General features: G+C 40.9%; 1 long non-coding RNA gene across 1 annotated transcript in view; it reads left to right on the top strand.

Annotated features, from left to right (window-relative positions):
- Positions 1 to 21,034, top strand: part of LOC116051479 — a 36,329-nt gene extending 15,295 nt beyond the window's left edge. The window contains exons 2-3 of the long non-coding RNA XR_004105359.1: positions 17,298 to 17,580; positions 20,082 to 21,034. This is a non-coding gene — a long non-coding RNA (uncharacterized LOC116051479). The remainder of the gene's footprint in view (positions 1 to 17,297; positions 17,581 to 20,081) is intronic.
- Positions 21,035 to 21,874: the final 840 nt, after the last annotated feature.

Raw genomic sequence — 21,874 nt, 5'->3', positions numbered from 1 at the left:
ATGTAAACTGATATGTATGGGAAATGTTAAGCGGTGTGCATGATTTGTTGTTTTCCTTTGAAATGTCTCAAAGATTGGGTGAGGCATGTTAATTTGTGTAGAACATGGTACTTAATTAGTTGAGGTTATTAGTATAATGTGGATTAAATTCAAATGAGAGGCTTTAGGGGCTAAAATGCCTGAGGAATGACAGACCTTGGTGCATGTGTACAACAAGAGATATTGAGGTGAGGTTGAACACAATGCAGTAGTAATCACAATACATTTACTAATCCCTTCCTGAAAACAGTAGGGGAAAACCCCACATGCAGCTCTCCCTGAGGCACCAAGACTATCAGCAGCCACATTTATTTGGTCCTCTCTGCTGACATGCCAGCAATAAGGATTGGAGAGGTGATTGAAGGGGGTGGTGGAAATGATTTAGTTATTATCCAAACAATGACCATCAGACTTGTAAATGTCAGGAAACGACTTTTTGAGTGGGATGCTTTTAGTGAACCAACAAAGTAGCCATCCTCACACTGCATTCAGTTTAGGAGTGTGTGTATGATCAATACATTGTTCTGCAGGTTTGCATAGACACCATATAGGAAGGCAACTGGGAATTTAATGCGAGAAAATGAGGAAGATTACGCTGTGGTGGTACCCTTAAAGAAATAGGCAAACAACATCAGTAATATAGACAATGATGAAACATTACATAGTAGCATTATGCAGTTTGAGTTACTGAGGTTTATTTTTCATTTTTATAAGATATGCCATAGTTAAATGTCAGATGCAAATAATGAAATGCCAACAACAAAATAGCTACAAGTCTATAAATGGCACAGTCTTCTGATTCCTCTGAGGTGTTAAGTGTTGTTTTCTTCACTGCATAGATAATAACACCGTTTTAGGTATAGCAGTGAATTAAACAGCATGATAATGCCAAATTTATTCAATGTGTAAATCTTTTCCCCCACGCTAATAGATACTCAGCTGGATTATCTGCATCTGCATCTTTTTCTCATTAAAAATGGCTGGGGAGCCTGCATGTATTCACAGCAGCCACAGAGCGATCAAGTAATCAAGCTCCTGCCTCTCGCAGGTTGTTGCCTTACTCACGTTTTGCTCATTTGACTGTCACTCAGCGAGATACCACTTTCTGTCTCCCCCTTTAATCACCTGTCATCCCTGCTCATGCAAAGTGACTGCCAGGGCCATGTAGGAAATCAGCCACATCTTTAGTGTCACTTCTCATCAACATAGAAAGTCAGGTAAGAGAGAAGGACACTCATTTACTGTATATCCACATGGACCTGGCTAAACCTCTGACAGTGAATTTCTCTAATTCAATAAAAAAAAAACTGCACTTCTGGGTATTTCCTGTTGCATGGCATTTAAAAAAAAAGGTGATGTCCTAGATGTGACAGTTGGTGCCTTTGGCTGTTCTGTAATTGGACAGTTTTCTTGACGCTTCCTGCACCTTCACTGGCCCTTTGCTATCCCCAGCTGTCACAGCTCTTTTCAGATTTTTGTCTCCATTCACACATCAGGAGGAGCTCTCCGCCTCACCCACATTGCGCTCTCAGGCTCAACTGTTTCTGCTGCCTGCTGTCGGATTTAACTTTTAATATTATTGAAGCTTCAGTAGATTCGAGCCTGACACTCACCTGCAGTGCAGCGTACTGTGGGAGCGAGAGGAAGGGAGGCAGGCCTCGTTCATGTCTGACAGCCCACCGTGGAGAGAGAGCTGCTGGTAAACTGATGTTATAAGTCTCTCCCCCATCCTCCCTACATGTATGTCATCCCTTGGTGCAGTAGCATAAAGCCCCTGCATGTCAGAGCATCAGAGCCCATCTGGGGTGTGTTCACCTACTGTACATGCCTGACCATTTTTTTTCCTCCCTCCAGTCCCAACTGAGATCTGTTACCATGGTGACGTAAACTGTACAACACTCTCTAGGATGCATCTCTTGCAACAAGTCTACAGGCACAGCGGGACCGCACAGAATGCATGGGCTTCAGGGGAATACTGAGAAAGCATGTCTCTTAAGTGGATTCAAAATAGCTAGCTGCAGAAACGGTTTCCTACAGGCTTCTGTTACTGAAGACAAGTTGACATAATAATGGCTGAATTCCATTTAACTGCTTCAACTGGTATTGGCTCACTGTCATTGCTCACTGGGACACTTGAATAAAAACAGAGCCATCGTTAATGTTATTATTAACACCTGTGCCTTTCTTACTATGACATGTCAAAAGGTCTGCTGTAAAAAAGTTACCCAGGAAGTCCTTTAAATTAAACAACAAATATTGAAGTGCCATTTAAAACAACACATCATTTATTACACCGTTTTATGATGTTACCATGCTATGGTTAATGTTTGGTAAGGTTTAGGCAAAAACACGACTTGATTAACATCAGATAAAGATCATGGTTTGAATTAGAATAAATACTTTGTTAAGGTTAGGGAAACGTGGTTTGAGTTAAAATTACTACTTCATTAAGGCTTGAAGCAGTGGTTACAATAATAACCATGTGGTCAGTTTAGGAAATGATCGTGGTCACACTTAAAAGAAAACTAAGTTGACTGTTGGAAGGAGATGGGAAACAAACCAATGGTCTCTCATTTTGTTGATTCATCCATCCACTCCAAACTCCTCCCTTTGTGGACTGTCATCACCTTACTTCCTCCATTCTCCCGAGTCATATTCCTATGGCCATTAGAGAGCAATTGTCACTTGAACGTATATGTTATTTTGAGGCATTCGCTAAAACAAATGATTCTGTATTTTCCTTGGGAGGACAGTCTCACATTAGCCCAGCGATTCAGTTACTATCTCTAACCTTTGCCGCACTTTTGCAACAAGTGAATGTTTTTTTCTAACCTAACCAGCATGATGAACTCCGACCCTGCACGCCATGCCTTTTTACCTCCAACCCACGGGCATGACAGTCAGGCTGCCCTACATATTAAACTGGTCATGCTCTGAATTGGGGTTATCCCTGCACCCACCCTCCACCCAGCAGACTACCCTCTGGTTGTTTCTCCTTATGTGCACAAACAATCCTATCTGCTGTGGTAACAAGGTTATTTACAAAGGGGTCAGCTAATCCACTGATTCTTCCCTGCTGTTATGGAATGAAGAGGAAATGTCACACTTTCAACTCTGGTTGGTGTGGTCAGGTGTGGTTTACATCTGAGTATCTCAGCCAAAAAGCGAGAAAACAGCGAAGAAATGGCCAAAACTGCATAGCGCCTCTTTAACTGCAAGAATCCCGATGCATTTGGTGTATATTGTCATGTATACTTATCTTTTGACATAAAATGAATGAAGTAAAACTATATAACCATAATAAGAGCCATCTCTTTTCTTTACATTAGCCTTTTGATAGTCACCATGAAGACATGACTGGTCACGCCTTTTGTGTTTTTATAATTTGATTCAAAATTATTGATTCTTACGCTTTTAAATAATTCATTTATTGATTTTCATAATTCTGTATGTTTTTTATTTAATTGTATTATATCTCTGTAAAGCACTTTAACGTGCTGTTTTTATATGTGCTCTATACATAAACTGACTTGAATATATATTTAGAATAATAACTGGCAGAATTAGGAGATTATTATCACAAGCTCATCATATGCTAGTTCAAACATAGATAATCTTGTTCTCCTCTGGCATCTCCGGCGATATCATTTCCTAGGGAACAGCTGTACAAGACGATAGATAATGCAGCCAAGTTCTTGTGTGTTGAATTTATTCAGAGGTGTGTGTTGATTTGGTTCTGCGAAGAGATTGAGCTACCTCCACACGAGTCTGAAGCATGAGGATATCACTGGCCGGAGGCAGCTGACATGTCCTGTTACTGTGACCTGGCACTGTCCTGCCTTTCCAGACACAGCTAAGCACAATCACAGCCAAAGTCCTGCACTTCACAGCCAACACCGGACACCTGCCCCTTCCTAATGACACCAGCCCTCCCTTGTATGTAAACACACACACACACACACACACACACATACACATTCACAGGATGGTAGCCTGTCAGTTCCCCAAACCTTCCCCCTTTGGGATACTGTCACCTGTTTAGTGTTTCCATGGAGACCTAGTACACTAATGAGGTAGGGTGTGTGTTTCTGTCTGTGAATTTGTGTGTGTGTGTGTGTGTGTGTGTGTGTGTGTGTGTTTACATACAAGGGAGGGCTGGTGTCATTAGGAAGGGGCAGGTGATGGGAAGCAGCTTGGGTTATTACAGCTGAGTTCGGCCTGACAGGAACACTATCTGTAGCAGAGAGGACACAAAAAAAGTAAAATAATTACTACACCAAAATGTTGCATATACCTATCTGTTAGTTCATTAAAAGGTGAACTTTTACAGTAAGATATTCGTAAACAGATAGATAAATAATATTCCTTACCTCCATTTGTGACAGCAGACTTAATGAATCATAAATCCGTATGTCCAGAGAGGTGGGATAAAGGAAGGAAACTGCAGCCAATTAACAGTGGGGAAAAAAGCAGATGGCTCGTTTGGCTGCTAAAACAGGATTTTCACTGACTTCCATGACCTTGAAGATTCGTTGCCTTGTCAACGAGGAAACACCTCAAACTTTTGATTGGTCACAGCAGGAAATGACTATGAATAAGAATGCAAATCATGTTATAGATACATAAACGGCACATTAACAATGATAATAATTATGCAGAGTTTATATTGTGTGCCTTTTAAATCCCTCAGTGATATGTGTTTGTATTCATGCTCTGAAGAGGGCATGAGTTTGTCACCTAGAGGTGTTGACATTGACATGTGGGAGTGGATTAGTGGAGTGGATCAATGGAATAAGGCAACACGTGAATCTAGTGGCCTCCGGAGTTGTAAGAGAACAGCGCGATAGGTCGACGACAAAGTTAGTCATCGGGTCTGAGCATCTCACTGTTGTCGGTTCATACGATCTGACCTTGCAGAAAGAAACGCTGGTGAGGCATCTCTGATATAAAAAGTCCTTTACTTTAGAGAATGATGAAGAGGTCATTATTTACTGACACCTCAGCAGATAATGCTGCAGGCAACGTAGTCAAACAAATGCTTAAAGAGATGAACATAGTTCCTCGTGTGAATTTCTGAAGTACAATAATTCCCTTTAGCCCCACCGATAAATTTCTGGAAGAAACTTGATACCTTAATTGTTGCTTGCTCCCCTCAACGTTTTATGACGTTTACCTGAAGCTTCTTGTTGCAGCGCCTCAGACATTAATTACAGGCAATGCTAAACATGTCACAGAGCCTGAGTGGATCTGGAAAAGAAGAACGTGCCGCTTAGGAAGTGGAAATCTCTGCACAGTCATCAGTGGTGAACCTTACAGTACGCACGCATTTCACAATATATACAATATATTTGGAATAATAAACAACCTAGGCTTAAATACTCTACCCTGCAACGTACCTCAAACACGGGAGGCTTGGCCCTCCCCAACCTTAAAGTGTATCACAGATCCTTTCAGCTACGGGCCCTCAGAGTGTGGATGGCCCCTCATCTACAGTCCCATGGAGAGAAATAGAGCAAAACCTCACTAGAAATCCAAGACTACAAGACCTTGCCTTTGCAGGTGTGTGTCCAAAAAGTGAATGCTAGCCTGTGGCCCTATTATCAACAACACATTCACCACCTTTAAACAGGTGGAGGAGCAACTATGCTACACCAATAAGTGGCATTTGAACACCCCAATTTGGCACACTACACATTTAATGTCTGGTAACAAACCCTTTGCTTGTAAGCAGTGGAGTGACAGAGGCATGTATACTGTAAAGCAGCTATTCAATGAGAAAGGTATGTTGAGTTTTGAAGATCTAAGAGCTAGTTTTGAGGTCCCCAGGACATCCTTCTTCTTGTATCTGCGCTTAAGATCAGCCTTAAAATGTTATGGAGTGCCATGGGGAAACAGTCTTGAGCCGCACCCAGTCATTAAATGGTTTGTTGATTTTCCTGTGAGAGGATTAGCATCCAAGATCTATGCTAAACTGATGCAAGTATCCATAGCAGAACTTCCAATAGCAAGGAAATTTGGCTAGCCGGCTCAACCGCAACCAAGAAAATGATAGCTCAATGCTGACTCCCCCCCTCTCGCTTTGTATAAAACAGTGGTTTTGGTTGGTTGGTGTATTTTCTAGACATAATTTAGTTATGCTTGAGCTCTCTACAGCAAGGATTAACAAAGCCAAATCCTCGACTACAGACCTATAGAAAAACGCAGCAGCACAAGTATCAGTCCTAATGACCTCAGCATCACAAGAATTAGAGGAGAGTGACTAGGCAAGGTGTGATTTTTGTTTTTGTTTATTTGTTTGTTTTGTTTTCCTCGAGACTGCAGAGGGTGGGAGAAGGTTTTTGTTCTTGTTCAATTGTGTTTGTCTGTTCTGTATGTTCAAAAACATAAAAATAATAAAAAGTTGATCCAAAAAAAAAAAAAGAAATGCTTAAAAAGGCCAGTTTCATCTTCATTGAATCACCTCTTCCACTTACTGTCACAATATTGAATTAATTGTGTAGAGAAATTTGTTTTCCTGTTTTTTAAAACAGCTGCACATTATCAGAGAGACTGTTTTGCCCATTCCACACCTTCTTCAAGCCCTGAAACCAGGTCATGTAATCAAAAACCCTGTGCAGAAAGCCCACGGCTCACATCAGATTTGCCATCTGTGAAATGGAGGCCCTCATCCAGACAAAGATGACAGACCTCAGGTGCAATGGACACTAAAAACCATATATTTTCTGTTTGTGAATAAAAATTCAATGTTCAGTGTGTGTGTGTGTGTGTGTGTGTGTGTGTGTGTGTGTGTGGATTGAGCTATCCTTTTTGCAGTCAGTCAGACACCCATAGGATTTGTGCTCAATACACTCTCTGCCCTTTGCACCTTAAAGGAAGTCCATCTGCTCTGGAGAGTGTGGAGCAGCCTCCAGGCTGCTTGTGAGATGCGTGCGTACTGTACGGTTCACCACTGATGACTGTGCAGAGATTTCCACTTCCTAAGCAGCACGTTCTTCTTTTCCAGATCCACTCAGGCTCTGTGACATGTTTAGCATTGCCTGTAATTAATGTCTGAGGCGCTGCAACAAGAAGCTTCAGGTAAACGTCATAAAACGTTGAGGGGAGCAAGCAACAGCTGTGGAAAATGATTGACCTCATCCACATCTGTTAAACTACTTTAGACTCTATTTAAAAAAAAATTAACAATAAAAAGTCCCATAATTCTTATATTGTTTGAAATGTTCATACATTATACATGTTTCATTTACTACAGTTCACAGTTTATATCCTCTTTAACAGCTGCAGCAATGTAGCTACTGTATAGGTCATCACAATTTCTTATTTTCTTTCACACTTTCTTCAATTTCTTTTATTTATGTGTGTAGATACTTCCGCCGTTTACTGCACAGCAGCCTGCAGGGAACAAGTGTGAGCAATTATTTCTTCACATGGGATATGTATGCCAAGCTACAGCCACACAGGAGATGTAGACTGCTTAACGTGTCTGTCAACATGATGGCATTTTATTTGGTCCTCCTAGCATCCCATAATCCCTCTGGATTGTTCAACACACAGCTTGGTATAGTGGAAGAGTAGCAAGGGAGGTGGTGTTGGCATACTGGAGCTTGTCAGTGTTCATTTACTGTACATTCAATGTTCAGTATCACTTACTTCAGAGCTATCAAATGTGACAAAATTATATTAATACATGGGTTAGGGTTATAACCTATCTGGAACATGACCTGTCCCTCTCATGATGACTTGAAACACTAAAATCAATATAATTCACATTATGTTACATATATATTGTATTCAGGCTGTTGTGATACAAGTGAGGACGGTGACTAATTCAAACCGCTGTCACTGTAGATCTGCTATTCTCTTCTTCCTCTGTCCCAAAGAGAGTAACACCATAAATCAAAGCCTGATGAGCTGCCTCATGCATTTAAGGAGTTCACCAATGGCATTGTTCCACTATTTACTCTCTTTGGTCTGGGTGTCACAGAACAAAAGATTAATGGGATTACCCAGAGTCTGTCTCCCTGTGTGCCTTTGAGGACAAAATGGCCTGTCCACTCTACACAAACTCCACCTGGAGGTTTGGAGCTTGTAATTGGCTGGCTGTTGACGTCTGTCAGCCTTTTGAATAACTTCTACAGTGTAGAGCAGTTTGGGCTTTTTCCTACAGCTCTTTTTGACCTGTAGTGCAGTTTTAAATATGACCTAATCCAAAGAATAACAACCATAACTAGTCAAAAATGTTTAGGTATAAGACCTGGCTAATGAACAGACTCTGGGTGTTGTTTAAAGTCTAGTAAGCCTTGACATATTAACATATTCAGATAATGACTTGTCCCCTTATTGGATGGCTATTTGCATTGTGCATATGCCCCATAATTCCACAGTGTCATGTTTGGGTTGATCAGTCAAAAATATTGCACAGTTGCTGATTGAATACTCTACAATGAACAAGGACGACCCAGACTAGTGGTTTAATCTGACCGTACCATAGTTAGTCAGGCGAACTATATACAGTATGTGGTGAGGGAATTAATCAATTAATTCATGAAAAACAAATTCACCATCTAGTTGCTGTCTCATAATCATGACCTTCCCAACAGAACAGACATATTAACATTTACCACATATGAAGGGTTCAATATGCTTGACACACACTGGGTCATGTTACCCTACCATGTCTAAAAGCGTACCCATGCTTAGAAGCAGGGCGAAAAGCCAACCATCAAACCTCAAAAAGCTCTGAAGCTCAATAAAAACTCATCTGTAGTTCATCAGTCATTATACATTGATATATTGAATATAAAGCTGCATCCCATATGTATTTGCAAAACACATGATACCCTTATTCTATTGTAGATGACTCTTTTGATGCTGTTCTCAATTTTATGACATTTAGTTTTTTTAAATAAATTTGTTTTACTTTTACTTGTGTTAAGATAACAAAGAGCCATGCTGTTTTGATAGTGGAAAACCACCCGGTATTTTCAGTTTAGCCTGTCATTATTATTCAAGTTCCTGACTACAACCACACGAGCCGTTTCAGTACCGTTCTGACGGATTAGGAGAGACAGACCTGCTTCACAGCTATCAAGCTAAAAGGATACTTTCACAGGGGAAAGGTGACCAGTTTAAATGCTCTCCAATCCCCTGCACATGTGTGGTAAAATACATCACTGCTGCAAGAGAACTGTCAACCTGTGTCAGAATTAATGAACCTCAGTGACACAGACCCAGGCACCTACACACATAAAACTGAAATCCAAACAAATACCTTTTCACTTAGTGTTGATGGAGCTCCTTGTATTGGACCTATTTTAATGTAAGAAAACAGGAATTCAAAATGAGAAAACTGCCAGGATAGCAACACATACATTAGCTTATGTGCATTTAAATGTGAAAGTTTATTGAAAGCATGTTTAAAACCAGCTCTACCAAAGGGGCAGCAATGTTTTCTGTCGCACTTTTAATGCACTGGCAGTAGTCTAAAGGAGAGGGATATTCTTCGGAAGTGTTTACAGCTTCCTGACTTCTCCCCCTGCGCACTGAGGGGCTCTAATTTCAGAGTCATTCGCATACTGTCCATGCTTACCCCTCACGCCTCAAACATGATGCTCCATGCACACAGTGTCTGCGAGCTGAAAGAATAGCAGCCACAGCTGTTGCACTGTCATCAGAGGCTCATCCAGCAGCATGAGGTCAAAGGTCAAATACAGCTGAGTTCATGTTTATGTGGACATGCCAGATATTCAGATTCACATTATACAAGGGGAAATATAACGTTTGAGCAATATTTAATTACCAAAGCAACACATAATGAGTTTTAGGAAGCCCTTTTTCTGTTGCAACTTGACAATTTTAACTGAGCACTGAGCTCAACCCCATCCAACACCTTACAATAAATTGTAACGCCAACTACAGTACGAGCCATACTAGGCCATGTGGTATAGGCTTTATCACCATAACGCACAATAACATGATGATTCATTATTTACAGAATATTGAGATAAAGGAATGTTGGCAATATTCTATATTTTTGTTACTGCCAACAAATCCCATGAAAAGCAAAACCAACAATGCATTAGTCCATCTCAGTGCCTTCTGACCCTGTCTGTGGCGCTCAGACCCAAGTCCATTTGTTGCTTAATCATTTCCTACAACAGCTGGGCATTGCACTATATTGGGACTATTTTCAGCTGCAGATTTGGTGCTTTAGTGCCCACATTCATCATAATGACGGAACATGTCAGCCAGTGCAACAGTGTGGCTGACTGATGTGTTTTTAACAGTTTTTGGACAAAGATTGAGGTCTATGGCAAAGATAAATATGCTGTATTAGGCTTTGGCTACACAGCTACCTGTTAAGATCAATTAATGGGATTTAAAAAAAATAAATAAATAAATAGAATATCACCACCCTCATCTTTTAGAGGATAGTGAATAACCCAGTGAATATGTAAAGAAACTGTGTAGCCACAAAAATATTCTAAGTAGTCAGGTATGTGTAATTGGTTGGGTGGAGTGATAACCTCTCTCTGGGGGAGTCAGGAGGAAAAACACGGCCGATTCGACAGATCATCATTGATGCCGGGTCATGCATTCCTGACAAAAAGTCTGTACAACAAAGTTGCTCTGAAGACCCTGGAGTATTCTCTCATAATGAAAAACATGTCTCTCTTGAACTTTGACTCTCTGCTGGGTTGAGTTGTGATTGTTTTGCCCCTGTTGGAGTATGATTACATAAGGCCCTTGATTTTAACAGGCCTCCACTTTCTGTTCAGACACACATGCTGGGGAAGAGGTGATGAAGTGAGGGAATGTTAAACCTCAGGAGAAAACCTCTTTTGCAGCTCCCTTTCTAACCATTGCACTTAGGTCTGTTATGGCATAACACCAAAACAAGAGTGTGATATGTACTGCAGCCGTCTCTGGGTCAGAATTTGTAATCTGAGGGAGCTTTATGACATTAGATTGTTTTTGCAAAACTATAATGCTTCGCAGAATGCAAATGAAAGGAAAATGTCTGGTAGAACCCTGACGCATGCCCTTGGAAAATAAAATTAGGGCAATTAGATTAGAACAATAAAGCCAATAGTGCAGCCTTTTAACTATTCAATTACGAGGCTGCGGGGATAAGATAAGACCTTGGTCCAATCCACATGAAATGTCAGCTTCATAGAAATGGCTGGGTGTTCCCTCAATTAGATACACGTTCAAATATTTTTACCAAGTTGACACAGAGGTGAGGTCAGGAATTCAGCTTTCTTAAAATAATTTATCATACAAAAAACATTATTTTGGGAATCATCGCCCTTAACCCAGTTTCCACTCAGAACGCATGTGTATTAATGCGATATTTAACACATTAAAACCAATAATTTGATGTTGATAATTGATGTAAAATGACACAACACCTCCATTAATTTAAAGAAGCTACATATTTGTAATGGATACTTTGGTCTACAAAGATAGAAGTAATGACTTTTTAAACTTTAAAATCTTTAGAGACTCATAACTTAAAACCATGGCTCCACTGTTGTGGAAAAAATGTTTATACCTTTTGCAACAAAATCACATGGTCTTCACTACATCAGCGGTGATCTTCATGTTGTGCTCACTTGCACAAATTCCGAGCTATCTCCAGTTTCCAGAGCAGAAGCTGATCATGTGTGTGTATGTGTCTGACCTCTGATCCCTGCTGTAAACAGACTTATTGAGTTATGTCTGTTCCTCCAACATGTAAAGAGGTCTTGGATTCTATGGACGCCACTGGCGAGACGAGAAGGGGTCAGGAGGGGACTGGGGGGTGGGAGGTACTAACAACCGGAGAGATAGGGTTTTTGACTGAGATTGGATTTAAGAAAAAATGCAGCCATCTGAGGTAATAAACGGATCCTTCTATTGAACTCATCGCTAAAAATACCTTATTTTAGACATGGTTTTCAACTGGCAGAGGCAGGATCAAACAGTAGCGTACATAACAAAAATCCATACATTTCCACACTAGCAAATTTGCCAGTCAACCAAAGAGAAGCATCGCATTGTGCTTGGACCACTTTAGCGACCACAAGCTCAGCAGCCAAATTTGGCCAGTTAGCAATGTCATGCGATTGTTTCACATTTTGCACAAGTGTGTCTCTGAGTATTTACTCCTTTTTTGAGGGGCTTGCGAGTGGGGTCTGCTCCCCATAGATGCTGCATGCTCTTCCAAATGACGTGGCTGCCATTAAACAAACAGACCCCGCTCCACAGCGAGTGGAGAGGCATTTGTTTGCAGCACAGTCAACAGCAGTTCATTAGCCTTGGAACACCTGCCAAATTCACTTTTGTTTTGAGTATACAGCTGGACTAATTGGATCATCAAAACAGTGGGATTGGATCACATTTCGCTTCCAGATATCCAAAGATGGATCAAGGTGATGCTGCAGCTAATGTGACGGCCAAATATTTACTTGCTACTGTAGTTATTTAGTTTAGTTTATAACTACAGTGCGGCTGTGACTCAGGAGGTGGAGGGGGGTCATCCTTTAACCACAAGGTTGATGGTTTGATCCCCAGCTCCTCCTGTCCTATGTCGAAGAGTCCTTGAGCAAGACACTGAACCCCAAGTTGCTCCTGATGGCAGGCTAGTGCCTTACATGGCAGCTCCGCCACTATCGGTGTATCAATGTGTGTGTGAATGGCTGAATGAGAGGCTATAGATAAATGGCTATATAAATGCAGACCATTTACCATTTGGTATAATATTGAGTTGCTCAATTGTGGCTCAACATTTTGTCATAAGGTTTTTTAGAGCTCCAGTAAGAGCACCAGTCCTTCCTCACCATCCTTCTGCTCTTCAGACTTGGCATCCCCAGGGGAGCCTTCAGCCCATGTCTACACTAATTGCTCATTGATACAGATTGTGATTATCTATGCATACAGGGTAATTATGTAGTGTCAGAGTCACTAAATCAGGGTTGGAATGAGGCTATCACAGTGTTGGCTCTCCGGGATTAAGGGGGGTATGTCTGGGCCTCTGCGTTATCTCGATTCCTCTTCTGTCCTTATCTCTAGAGCGTGAGCCAGGAGAGAAACAACAGCCGGGCCACAGCCAAAGCAGACAGATAGTTGGAGTGCCAGGCATGCAATGCAAAGACACAGAGTGAGATGAATGATCCACATAAAACACACACACACACACACACACACACACACACACCACACACACACACACACACACACACACACACACACACACGCGCGCACACACACACACACACACACACACACACACACACACACACACACACACACACACACACACACACACACACACACACACGTGGCTCATTTTGTTGCTTTTGTGTGTCGTGTGTTCCATTTCACACTAAAGGATTAAAAATTCCCTGTGAAAGAAAATAACAATTTAATTAAAAATTGGCTGTGAATTCGTCTCCAGCATCTTGTCAGCCTCAGTCTTTTTTATGCGTTTCACCAAGATTTTATATGGAACCCAGAATTTATAGATCCAACAAATACTGACTAAACTGGTGGTCGACCATTTTATGGCTGGGTGTTTTGACATCACATCATGTGGTATTATATACAGACTGTGCAGCCGCAAAACTGGGCCAAGGCTGACCGAGTGCCACAATTGTCTTAGGCCCCATTTGTTAAACTCAATGAGAGCCCACAGCACAAAACAACACCAGCACGATGGCCGCATAAAAAAAACATTATGCCTAACTTAAAAGTTGCTTTGTCCATTTATAGAGGGAAAGATACAATGACCCTTATTTTTAAATGACCCAAAATTTTACTTCATGACCTGTTTTTAAACGCAGCCACACTGGTTTACTGTTTATGAAGAATGAGCAATACTTCCATTACAACATCCTCTTTGTATCCTCTGAGTGTGTGTGTGTTGTATTGGCTCTACCAGTTCACTGTCTGCAGGGATGCTTGTCACTCAGAGTAAGTGAGCCGAGCCTCTACACATAAATTACATGTAATAATTGTTCAGGGGCAAACATTGTGCCTGCCTCTAATTTAATTTCCCATCCAGCGACATTTACAAATGGATTTTTATAAAATCAGGGTATGTTTGTCAGGCTCCAACAACTGTGGAGTCTAATACAATCTCTTTTAGTACTTCTAGTGTGGGTGGGGCATTTCTCTCTAAATGTTGATAAGCTATTTCCACATCTGCATACTATTTTACAAATAAGGGATCACCACTGTTAGTGTCAATTCTTCACATTTTCTTCTTTCTTCATGTGAGAACAAAGAATAAAAGTAGAATATTGATGGATTACAAGAAGTTAATATTTTAACTGTCCAGTTCAGGTATACATGGTATGTTGCAATATGACTTTGGTACGTTTTTTTCACTGTGCCCAATGTTTTCAGTGATGAAAATGCCATGTAAAAGTTTTTGAAAAATTGCATTTTTAGGCAATAAAATATCTAAATTTCGTCATCTTTTTCCCTCTTGGCTCTGTGGCTGACTATGCAATGGTGAAACTTCTCAACACTTGCGATACTGAATTAAGAACAATTTAATATCCTTGGCAATTTAGGACTGTACTACCCTATCACCAGACAAAAACAATGATATTGGACCATGTTGTAAAACCTTGAATAAAATCAAAGATTTTTTACATTCAATGTCAATGTTTTTAAAATTCTATGTTCATGGCAACCACAGTATTAGAGAAAGATCATGGATATGACAAATTAACTAGGTCCGCTAGGGTTAGCCAACTAAAACACCTAGGTAATGTTTGTAGAGATTGTGGTTACAGTTAATTTATTTTCACACCCTTAATTCTCACTTCTCTACATAATGGGCACACTACTTCCTGCATTGGCATTTAAACATTCAACGTAAATTATGAGGTGGAGAATCGTCCAATATGGATGTGATTCTCAGAATACTGAGCTGGATTTTACTGTTTCACCAAAACCTTACAATGACGCATACAATAAAGAGCTTTGCAAATGTCTTGCAAGTTGGAAATATACCATACAATCGGAGTTGTGCATCCCTGCCATGGTAAAAATAATATGGATTCCATATGTCAAAAGTTCTTTCAAATGAAGTCAGAATGTTTCTCATCAAAACAGTGACATAGGGAAAGTTTCATAGAAAAATACTGAGAATATTTCTCTGTAAGCCCTTGAACATTTCTGTTTCTGTTTCTGCATCTGCACAATGTAACAGCTATAATTTCTCATGACAACTTTCAAGTTCTAAAGTATCTGCTATGATGACAGAAACTTCCCACGACCCTGCATCCATTCTTCAAATACTCTCTTCCTCTTTCTCCTCGCTGCAGGTCCTCCTTCCTTCATTTTAGAGCTTTTTTTTATCTTGGCGTTAGCTCTTTCTTGTCTCTGGCAGCAGTTGTTCAGCTTTAATGGGGATCTTGAGAACTGGATAACATTGTGGAAAACTATAATGTCATTTGGAGCACATTTACTGGCACTCATGTCTTACTATTGGAACATAGTACTCAGCTGCTGCGGTAACAATACAAAACAAGTGATGGACTCCTGATTTGCATACATCTTTGTACAGTAAAGATGTGAACGACTGCTCTAATCATATGTAGCTATGTTTTCTGAACGAGTTTCTGTTTGGACTTTTAAAGGAGTTTAAAATTGGTGGTTTTATGGGGTGATTAGCTGGACTATTTCTTGGCCTGGAGCAGTGACTTCCTCTCACTTAGTCTCGTTGCCTGCTGAGCTAAGCTAACCAGCAGCTGGCTCTATTTTCATATATACCATGCAGACACCAGTTCCCTAAACATATCACTAATACCGTTTTCCCACCAAACTTAGCGTATATATACGGATAAACACAAAGACCAGCTAAAAATAAGCAATCCTGTCCTACTGCGAGTGGATGAGTGTGCCTTTATGTTTTTTTTATCTGGTGTGTCACGTTCGACATCACGAACACGCTGAAAAACAGGTGTTAACTTTTCCTGCTACAGCTTTCTGATAGAGTGCACAAAACTGCAAACCCTGCTGTACATTCACTTGATACTTTCAATACTAGATATACCGATATACCAAGCTCTTACTCTGGGGGGCCATATCAAATTACATCACCAAATCCGCTCCGCGGGCCTTGAGTTTGACAGGTGTGTCTTACAACATAAGGTTAGTAAAAAGTAGAAAGCAACATGGAGGCCAGTGAAAATGTCACGGTAATTGCTTCTTTTTTTTAACTTACATTTAGTCTCTCTTTCAAATTCAGTGTCAACTAATTTGTAACAATGTCCGAGCGCTGCTTGGACAGAGATTGATGGAATTTGTGGCTGAGATGACGTGCACGTCATATCATCACGCCAGGAAAATCCATCATAGCCGATCGGAGTTGGACCCAATAATACCTGTGACTACTGCAAAGTAATTTTTCCCGGGAATAAATGCCAATTGCAACCTTTCCCACTGAATACAAATGCCAGATGTTAGTGGATGTAAGTGGGTTTTTTGACCAGTGGGAAAGAAGTATAATTAACATGTCAGCCCTTAACCTTCCAGCTCTCCGTACAGCCCTAAATACAAATAGTATACTACACTGATAACTCATGTTAGTGTTGGTTGTCAGTGACCCAAGTTTCCTCACAGTAGTAGTACACACAGGCTTGTATGCCTTTAGTGCCCTATTCTAGCTTCTCTTATTGTATTTAGATTTTGATAATGGCTCTGTCTCATATAATGTTTGAATTCAACCTCCGTGTGTTATGATGACCATGCCATTGCTGCTTTGTTATTGCTTTGCACGCTATTTGCTTCATGGGTATTGCTGGACTCTCATCCTTTTTTCTTTCTTATGTGCCTTTCTTATCTCCCACTTCAAACAAAAGTCACTCTCCCCCCCAAAAAACAAAATTGTCTAACAGCCGCTAAAGAGGCTCCTTCTGCTTTCAACTCACTTGTAGCTTCCCCCCACCCTTTTACTGTCAATGCACGAAATAAAGATTATCAGCAGAGCATCCCTTTGTTGTTGCATGGAGGGGATGGGGGTATTTGAGTTAGATCTCCTGGATAACATTCGGAGCACCCAGATTTCATTTCACGCAAGGTTCTTTCATGCTGACAGAGTTGCTCATACTGGGATGCTGATATGGTTATCATTATTTTTGGGAACATTTAGAGTGAAACCTTGAACTCACCAACATCAATGTGTTACTCTTAGGTAAAAGGAAAGCCTGCAATGGGATGACAAAACTATTGTGTGAATGTAGTTCATGTTTTCTCTTTTTCAGGCTCCAAAGCTGTCTGCCTTCACATGTGTTTGCTGAGATTCTTCACTTGAAGAGGAACTAGGAAAGTAGACTCCTGCAGAAAGGCAGCTCAGTGATGTTGCTTTTCATGACATGATGGACTGGCCTTATCAGTGGCCATTCTGGCAATGCTGACAGACTGAAGGGGGCGATCTGATCTGTTGTTTTGTTTTGATCTCCTCAGACTTCTTATCTCAAAGTGAGTTGGTTGGAATCCAGCCGCAGACGTAACGTCCAGAGAGAAGACGACACGCAATGGTTACAGGTAACATGTCTGCTCAGACACGCGCGACCCACCTTGGCACACACTCTTGCATCTGTCGTCCTGGTTACCTCTCCAAACTGTTTACATGCTAAGGCAACATTTTAGTTTGTTTAGCCTTTTTGGTTATAACTGCCTTTCCATTTATTCTTGATTCCTTATCAGCACATAGTTCTCAGTCGACCATTCAAAGGAATAGTTTGACATTTTGGAAAATACATTTCTTTACTTTCTTGCTGAGAATTCCATACCATTCTCATGTTTGTAGAGTAAATATACAGCTACAGCCAGCAGCCAGTAAGCTTAGCTTAAATATTCCATACTGTAAAAAGTGAGATTTTCATGTCTTTTTTATTATAAAGCATGAGGTGCTATATAAATAATGTGAATTCATCAAAACGTTCAATCCACCAAGAAATGCACACAGCCTGTATTCAGAAATGGTGCCTTTAAACGAGCGGTCAGTACTTCCGTATGATTGTGATGTCACAACTATACTATATATATGTAGAGAGTGCTGCTACAGTGCCGTTACAGTCATTCCCGGCTGCAATGAGGGTGCAGAGATGCAGAGAGTGCAGATGCGCAAGACCCAGAAACGCTGACTAATCAGAGCAGACTGGGCTTTTTCCAGAGGAGGACTTAAAGGGACAGGTGCCAAAACGGTGCATTTCAGACAGAGGGTGAATACAGGTATAGCGAAACAGACCATATGAGAAATATAATGCATTTTTTGAACATTAAGCCATGTAAACATCTTATAGTAGAAACCCAAAATACAAGTATGAACCTGAAAATGAGCATTATATAGGACCTTTAACATAAAAACTGGAAACAGCTAGCCTGGGCCTGTCCAAAGGTAACAAAATCTGCCTACTGTTAACACACTTAACACATTAAATCCAAAAACCAAAGTTTAAAAACGACAAGTTGTAGTTCTTGTCAAAGGAGACAGATGAATTAAAGGCAACTCTGTGTTTGTTATCTTAAATTGTGGTCACTCAGGTGGCACATTCTAGTGTAAGCCATGTGAATGGAAAGTAAACACAATAAGATGGTCGGCACAGGAGGCGGAAACAAATACTTTGGTAGGATAATACATCACCTGGACAATGACAGTTTGAGGTTCTTGTATCTGCTCTATTCAGAGGCCTGAATCACCAGCCTCAAATTGCATAAACCAATAATTCTCACCTCCACGTGTAAACCTTTTTAAAGCAATATTTACACATCCAAATGATATCTCCAAATGAGGATCATTTATTTTGGATTACTTTAAACAGTGTTACCCAGGCTTCCTGTCAGAGATGCTGTCATACATGAGATTGTTTACAAGAGCAAAGTAGCCTCTTCAGAGCTATATAGGGCATCTGTGAAAGCATTTGTCTTCAGATAAAACTATTAATAGACCACATTATTACATCTTCCTTATCCTCTTGTTAAAATGAGTAGTGGTCCTTTGGGTGCATGGTACAACTGATAAGGTAATGCACCCTAATAAAACAAGATGTGTCTTAAAAGAAATGTCAGAATACAATTTATATCTGGTTTAGGTCTGGTTCAAGGAATGCCCATATCTATTCCAACTTTCCCTGAGGAGACCATGAGGGTCATTTCTCAAAGTGGAGAAGACTTATCCTCACACTTAAAACAGAGCTCATCCATCTGCTGCTATCAGGACATGCCTCGCTGAGGAGCAAAAACAAAACAGTTCATAGCCATCCAGAATGAGCTCATATACTGAAGCATCATGGGAATACTTATTTCAAAACAAAACCAGTCTCTGAGAGTGTGGATCGGGCAGAGTGTCTTGCCAGCTTTTCCCTCTTTGGGCCACAAATGAGCTTCATGGAGAAGTCATCACACTCAACACATGCATTGCTAATAAAACTAATTTATTCCAATGAGGTGGATTCCCATAAATTGATTTTCAGATTTTAAATCGTACCTCCTTTATTTTCTAGACAATTGATGTGCCCTGACATGAGCAATCTCTCTGTTTCATTTTGCATTTATTTTATTTTTATAAGGCCCCTGTAAACATAGTTAGTGCTTTTATTTGATTATACCAAGTCGTCCATGGAGATATGACTCTTTAGGACACCTCTTGTACCAGTGCCAGATGGCGCCTCTTGTCGCTCCCTCATTGAGGGTTATACAGTAGGTTGAAGTTGAGATGGAGTGAAAGTATCATTCAGGGATTGCCCATAGGATCAAGTGTTTTCTATTATATTCGCCTGTCATTTTTATCCAGCCACAATATGCAGATACGTTTTATCATCACCATCTGAAGAGATAAACCAAGCTTGCTCTGACATGAGAGACATTAATAGGATTGAGTCAGATGGGTGTTAGGGGGAGGAGATACAATTTCAATCTGAGTAAAAGAGCCTATACTACACTGCCATAGTACACGAGTAGAGACGGTTTTACATGCATAGATGAGGGAAGCAACAGAAGTGTCCTCCTCTTAGAAGTGGCGATGTCCTCCTCTCTTTCTCCAGGGCATTCCACACACACCAGATCCAGGGAGCGGCCCACGTCAGACGATCATCTTTCTGCTTCATACACCGCCGACAGGGCTGTCGTCAGAGGGCTTTACCAGCGGTGTCTGTGAAACCTGAGAGTTGCTGGACAGGCTTCACACTGGGGGGCAAGAGGTGAGGGAGAGATGGGTTAGTACCGTTGAAGAGGTAATGCACACCTCAAGTAGTAGGGAAACCGTGGCTTGGTGGCTAGCCACAGGGCTGCATGAGTATGAGGAAAGCCAACCCGCGGCCTCTAAGAGGATCAGATTTCCTCACAACTTGTTGCCCAATGCTATATAAACTCTGGCATGCGGTCTTGACACCTGATCTGGACTAAAAGAGCCGCTGGAGAGCTTCTTTGCACCCACCGTGTCCCCTGCTCTTTCAAGTCCACTGGCCCCATCCTCTAGCCCAGACCAACCCATTGGCATGGTCACCCTCACTGGGGCCACAAGTGGACCTTCACAATCACCACACAGCTCTCACTCAGTCATCACTGCTCTGCTAATGAGGCGCTCAAGGGACAGTCTGCCACCACTAAAGGGACACTGTGGGACCAGGGAGTTCCCTTTAACTACTAAGGGAACCTCCCTCCTCAACTTTAATGAGTCCCTGATGTGTGACAGCTGTCCATCTGCCTGCCAAAACACTCCAATGTGAACCGAGATATGATATCATGTTTGACAGGCCCACACACAATCACAGAAGTTGAGTGTGGCTCTGAAATGGAGATTTAAAGGGCCAGTCCACCAATTTTACACATCAAGATTAGTTTACTCGTCAATAGTGTTTTCTGAGGCTCTGCAGGAAGAGGCTCAAAGTCTGAAAAAAAGCCCTGATGATGTCATATGGGTTATCTCATTAGGGTTATTGAAGACTAATTTTGAACAACAAGCCTGTGTTACATGTTTGCAATACAAATTTTGAAAGAGTCAAATGAAAGATATTATCAAAGCTCATTGCATTATGGCAAATGTAGAATCTAGAGTTTTTGGAGCTTGACCCATACTAAGGACTAAAGACAGGATAGCTCAGCATCTGCTGGATCTGTGTCTTGCAAGTCCCCCAACTTATGCAAGCGCAATTCTAAATCCCTGGAGTACCCCTTTGAGGTGTTCGCATGACACTCATACTTCTACATATGTGGTAATGTTTAATATAAAATGCATATTTCTCTATTTACATCAATGCATTCATATTGTAACATTCATTCATTGCATTATGGTATTTTTCAATCTAGTTGCACTAATGCTATCTGATCACTTTGTGTTTGAATTATGGCTTCCACAATAGAAAACACTCACCTTGTAAGGTTATCTAACAGTGAATGGTGGAGGTTATCTTTATCATCTTGCAAACATACAGTATATATGACACCAGTGGAAACAAGCAGCTGAATTAACCAAAGCCATTAAAAACCTTGACCACCATTACATCAATAAACAACTCAAGGTTGGCAGTTAAAAGAACCCTGAATGGAGTAATCCGTGCTACAGGCATCAATTATTTAACTTGAGCAGGATATGAGTTTTCTACTCTTCTTACTTCAGAGACCTGATGAGCTGGCAGCCTCTGAGCAATGTCCACTGTCTGACATAAATTTAGCATAACAGAAGTCTAGCGGTCGATATCACATACTTCTGTGAAGATCAAGCTAATGCAGATGGTTGACTGAGTGTTGTTAGCTTGGAGGGATAGACCAGGGAGGAGAGATTGAGTATGAAGTAGGAACAGAGGAACAATGGCAGTTCTAAGGGGTGCCAGTGCCC

This window comes from Sander lucioperca, chromosome 6 (genome assembly GCF_008315115.2).
Source record: "Sander lucioperca isolate FBNREF2018 chromosome 6, SLUC_FBN_1.2, whole genome shotgun sequence".
NCBI classification, from domain to species: domain Eukaryota; kingdom Metazoa; phylum Chordata; class Actinopteri; order Perciformes; family Percidae; genus Sander; species Sander lucioperca.
This window is presented reverse-complemented; position numbering and strand designations above follow the sequence as displayed.